This window comes from Onychostruthus taczanowskii, unplaced genomic scaffold (genome assembly GCF_017590055.1).
Source record: "Onychostruthus taczanowskii isolate IOZ18803 unplaced genomic scaffold, ASM1759005v1 scaffold85, whole genome shotgun sequence".
NCBI lineage: Eukaryota > Metazoa > Chordata > Aves > Passeriformes > Passeridae > Onychostruthus > Onychostruthus taczanowskii.
The window spans coordinates 321,222-327,599 of NW_024506443.1; positions in this window are offsets into that span (position 1 = coordinate 321,222).

Here is a 6,378-nt window from a genome sequence, read left to right on the forward strand (position 1 = left end):
TGTGGATGTCTGAAATGGTAGCCTGAAACAGTTTGCAAGTTGCATTTTTTTAAAAGTTATAGAATTTTTGGGGTAGGGTTGAATTGGCATTTTTCAAGCAAACAATGGTTTATATTAATATTTAAATTAAGCCCTTATTTTCCTAAAAAGAATTATTGTGTTCCTATATATTTTGTGCTTTTTATACTTCTAAATTCATATAATCTAGACTGGAGTAAAGTGCAAGAACATAGAGATCATAAGGTTGGAAGAATTTTATTAACAGTTGAACGGCACATGTATCACTTACTCATGGATACTAATTCATGAGCATGCAGAATGATTTTTGTTTTAAATGAAGATTCATTTTCAAGATCTTTTATCCAAAAAATTGTTAAAGGAACAACATGGTTTTGATTTTTTGTGTGGGTATCCCTTAGTTTCATTTAATCCAGCATATACTATTTCATGTTGGAAGTGACATAATGATGGTATAAACAAGCTATTGGAAAACTGGGTTCATTTATCAATACTGCTTTATACTATCTTGAGATTTACTATGCTTAATTTAATTCTCATTATGATGAAAAGAAGGGATTTTAATCTGAAGACAAGTGGATGATTTAGGTACACTAATTTCTGTTCATTTTATGGATGCCTAGTCATAATGCTGATATACATTATTTGTGTGCATCTTCTGAAGTATTTTTTCTCCTGTTCCAGGGACAAAATCAAGAATGCTGTCAGCTTTATACAGCCTGGATAAGTTAGTATTAATCACAGCAGCCACATTCCAAGATTTGTCATTTTTTGTCTTTTACTTTAAAACAAATAAGTTGTGTTTGCACTGCAATTTTATGAGAGCATTCAATATAGTTTTTTCAGGGATTTATCTATGTAAAACAAAGACTCTTGGCATCAAAGCAAGATGAGTTCTTTCCTTTTTAGGAATGTGATTGATTCTGTTTTGTTTTGCTGGGGTTTTTTTCTGGTTGTTTTTGTTGTTTAGTTGTGGTTTTTTTTTTTTTATTTTGAATTAGCCCTAATGAGACTGTTCTGCAGAGAAACGCAAATACAAATTTGGATAAATATTGAATTTTAAGTGATTTCCCAGATAGAAATACATTATTCTGATGGGTTTTCATTGTTCATCAAGCAAATGCATGGTGATATCTACTCACCCTGGATTGTGATTCCACCTGGTGTGTAAAAGTTTAAAACTTAGAAAACATACATTTATATTCTCATATTGTACTTTTATGTTCTCTTCTCTTTGTTTCCATGCTTTTTCGTTGGCTATGCAGCTTTTGTACTCCAAACTGGGGGCTCAAGCAACCCCTCAGAAGACGTCAAATTCAAACTTTTCTGGCCAAGGTTAGAACTGATCCTCAGTTTCCATTCCACTTCAGGCATTGGGCTGTTATTTAATGTGAACCACCTCTCTCTCTGGCTGTCATTTTGCATGACAATGGCCATGGGGTTGCTGTGTTTTTCTTGTATGGATGATATGTGCATGTCAGATGTCTTTGAAAAATCAGATCAGCTTGAGCCTGTCATACAGTGTCTGCCTGATTTGAAAATGTCCAAACAGCCTGATGTTTCTGAAAAGGCTTGAAAGCTTAGAACTGTCATCTTGGTGGTATACATGGCTCTGGAAAACTACAAAATCTAGAGTATTAAGTTAAATAAAATTATCTGCAATTCCTTACATTCCTTAGCAGCCATTTTCTGAAATCACAATCTTGTATTTAGGTGCTAAAATTCTAGTTAAGCTGTACTTTATGCAGCAAGGATTTTTAGACTTTTTTGGGAGTGGGTACTACTTGAGTCATACATGTTTGTGTTTTTGATATGTTGCTTGTATTTTCCACTTATTGGACTGGTATTACTGCCTACTCTTACTTTTGTTATACTAATGAGAATTTAACTAAGATGACAAGGATAATTAGAAATGCTACACTGAGTTATTGAATAACCACGTATTTATGATGTTCGGTATGTATTAATATCCTAGAAAGTGAATATAAATATTTCTTAATAAGTTTGCTGCAATATTCATAATTTCAAAGTCAGTTGTGATCATTACAGTGGTTAATATTCTTTGCAAATACACAGACACACATATATATATTAATTGCATCCTAGTCAATTGCAATTTTAACTTGAAAAGGTGACTTTGGGAATTAAGGTATTCAGCTATTAGTTCCATCTTTTAAAGTTAGCCCTTTTATTGTGTCTTTGGCTACTCATTTATTTTTATTCTCAGCTGTATTACAAAATAAGGTTATCTGCTTTGATGACAAATTTTGAAAGGTATTTAACATTCACTGCCACTGGCACTAAATGTTATTCCAAAACTTGCACTTTAAATGTCTATGTTTATATAAAGGGACTGTAAATACTACAGTCTAAAAAGACTTTGGTACCATTTCAGCAGACCCATTTTTGGTTTGAACCCCTTCTAAATTACAGAGAATTTTCCTCATTCTATGCACCTCCACTTGTGATCAAATTTAATCAATCTGTGGAATAAACAGGAATACCTTCCACTAATTTTCTATAGAGCTGTATATATTAAATATAAATATGGACTTTAATAGTGCAATCTGTCAAAATCAAGCAGACTGTATATTGGTGACAAAGGACTTGGCTGTTTACTCAAACCTGAATTGCCAGAAATACTTTAAAACTCCTGCAAGTTGGGATTCCCTGCCAAAAGGGCACTTCTGAAGACAACGGAAATAGCTCTTCAGAGTAATTTCAATTTTATTGATCAGCTTTCTTTGCTTAAAGAAAAATTAAAATGAGATTAGTGGAGGACAATTTCTCCTAGCATTATATACACTACTAAAAATAAAACAAACTCCCAAAACCAACCAGACAACCAACAAATACATAGCCCAAACAAAAATTATGGGAGAAAAAGGAAAATAAGAGTGGTTTACCCTGAAAGTACCTTTGGTAAAAATAAGTGCTGGAATAAAACACAGACAAGACCATTTAGATAAAGAGCTTTCTACAATTTTTTTTTTCCTTTGTGGTAGAAATAATTTTTATATATGGCTGTAATACTGCTGTGTTTGCAGTTCAGTAAACATGCAGCTTAAGCAAAGATAACTGTGTCAGCTGTTGATTGCAGATCAATATTTCCACAGTATTGCTGAGTGCTGAATTAAGAAAGTTGTCTATTTCAGAGACAAATAACGCTGATGACTGAAGTAAAACTGAATTTATCTAGGAGAAAGATCAGTCTTGGAGACAGCTAAAATCTGTGTACATAAAAATTTTATTTTACTTCCTCTGTAGCCATGCAATAATAGAAATGAAAGATTTGCAGCATGTAAGCAATACTAGAAACATGAAATATGTGTATTTTTAGAACAGATAGTGCATTTCATAACTGTATTTTTCATTGCACTTAGATTATTTATTGATTATGAAAAAAATCAAGACTAATATCTTTCTGATGCAGAACTGTAAAAGAATAATGGTGCGCCTTTGTCCTCAATATATTATAGAGTTCCAAGCAAACGAAAATTATGCATCCAGTTTTCAAGTGGAAGGTGAAGTAGTTAATAAAATCCTAGCAAAATTCTGGGATTTTTACTTATTATTATTTTTTGTCAAAATCAGAATCAACATGAAAAACTAGTGAAAAATCCCTTTAATAAACTGGATACCTCCCTGAGGAATATTTCTTTACATCATTCAGGGGACTTAGTAAGTTGTCAGGGAGATTAATCTTTAAAGCAGACCTTCAGTTTCTGACACAGTGCATTGTGTCCATGGTAATGCTGTCCTCAGATGTGTGATGATGCTGAATCAGTTTGTAGGCAGTCTTTTTGTTCATTGATATTGTTAGCAAATTAAGGAAGGGAAAATACTTCAGTGTACAGTGGGCAATGTGCTGTAGCTGGGGGTCATGCTTTATACATAATAACTGGGAATATGAGTAAATAGTGGGTGAAAATACAGATAAAAAAGATACTTTCCACTGTGAATATATGGCAAGAAATAAGTATACATATAACTGTATATCTTCAAGACTGTCTCCAGGTATTTCAAGCTTACATGATCCCTAGAAAACCTGTGTTTATTATACAACCTCCAAAACATGTTTTCCCAATGATAGGCTGGTATTTTAAATGTTGCCACAGAAGCCAAAACTACTGACAGTTCATCACACTTAGGAACTGCTGTCCCATTCGGTAAGCAAAGTTCAGCACTGGTGCTTGGAATATAGTCACATGCTCAATAATTTTTATAACTCATATGTATGTGGTTTTTACCAGTGCTATAGTCAAATGATAAGGGAGTAGAAATGTTTGGTGGCAAAATAAGTTTTTTCCCCTTTCCCTGCCTTCCCTGGCAAGGAAAACTGCAGCTATTCACAGCTTTTACACAAAGCAGGAAAAAGTTGGGTATTTGGGGATTTTTTTTTTTTTGTTGTTTTGTTTTTGTTTTTGTTTTTTTGTTTTGGTTTTGGTTTTGGTTTTGGTTTTGTTATTGGGGTTTTTTTGTGTTTTTTTGTTTGTTTTTCTAATAGGAGCTGCAAAAACCAAAAAAAAAATCTAAATCCATAATTTTATGAAAACAGTTGCCAAAGGAAAGACACAGTTAAAAGAGTGACAGATAAAGGCTGATGGTGAGGTGGACTCACACAGTACTATTAAAAATGGAACTTATGTAGTGCTACAGGGTAGAACGGAGATATTTCCCAAATGGCATCATTCACTGTAATGGAAACACTTGTGTTTAACAACTGAAAGCTTCTCAAAAACACTAGTAATGGTGGCCTGGGGGTGGGCATTGTAAAATTTCCTTCTTTATGAGTTTTGGCAAACAGGTTCTACAGATGCCAGTAGATGCAGCTGAAAAAATATCTGCTGGAAAATAGCAGGCTGAAGAGTGAAAAATAGATAAAATAGATGCTGAGAGGTATCTTGTAAATGTGTCAATTACCTGATGAGCTCTGGAGACTCGCAGCCCTGCTGAGTCCACAAATGTGGGTGAATTCAGAACGTCCATAGTTTGCTGCCTATATCCAAGGCCAAGAGTAAACACCAACATGAACAATGGGTTTGTGTAGCTCAGAGAACATCCATGAAAGTGGTGGGTATTTTGTGCAGACAAGTACTTCAGAATTACGTAAATACTTGATGAAAAAAGAACCTTCTTGAAGGACTTTGATAAAAACAATCTAGCAGCCACACTGTGACTCTGCTTCTATTAACAGCTATGGCTGGCCTGTCAGCTGTTACTCAAAACAGGTAACAAAATTAATAATTGTAATTATGCATCTGTGCGTGCTGTGTGCTAATGGGAAGGGGCATGTGAATGTATTGTACAGACAATTATCTGCTATTAATAACAACAGCTTAATTAAAAGGTGTTCTAGTACAGAATGGTTGTAATTGGTGTCTCTCTTAATTAGATTCCCTTAAAAGAGAAAAGAGAATTTACAACAGGAATGGAGTCTTTCATGCATTTTGGAGAAAAAAAAGGTCAAGAGGTTGACATTTGAACGTTTTGAAGGTAGAATTGAGATTCGTGTCTGTGAGAAAAAATAGCAAAAGAAATGAAACAAAAGGCGAGGTAATAAAAAGGTTATGAAAGATAAAAAATGGTTGAACTCATTCAATGGTCCAAGAAAAGTGTCTTATCCTCCCATCCACTCAGTTCATAAACGCTTATCAGGAGTGCTGGACAAAACCTCCTTTCTTTGAGATTGAAATCTACAGGAATAATAAGGAGAGAACTCAAGGAGACGAACTACTTGTCAAGTAGCCTGTATATACCTTAATCAGAAAGCTGCTACTTTATTTATTTATTTCAACACTAAGCTATGTAATCCACTCGACCTTTTAAACTAAGCATGTTTCTGGATTTTGTTTTAGAGAGGCTAATACATAAAATATTACAACTTAAACTAGACCAAAATATAGGCCTTAAAATGCATCATCCTGATGTATATTGAGAAGAATACAATCTCTGCATGATTTTTTCTTGTATTTGGAAAGGAGGAAAAAGAAATAGTGTTGCTTTCCAATACTTTTCCCCACAATGTCCTGCAATGATGGGATGGAATTTGTATCAATCTTTTAGAAACAGTAATTTCACAGACTAGCCTGAGTAATACCTGGTAAGGGCCCATCATCTGGACTGGAACAGAAATAACTGTGCTGTCACAAAGCACAGCTTGTGATGCTAATCACTTGGAGACAGAGTGTACAAAACGTATCAAAGCTCAGAGAACATATTTAAAATTTTACTCTGCTTTAAAGCAGTGATAAATGGGAGGCTTTTATATACTCACATAGCAATTTCACAGTAAAGCTCTCCAGCTGGCTTTAAACACTGCTGAGCAAGAAAAGTGGCCAATATGTTATACTGATCCAT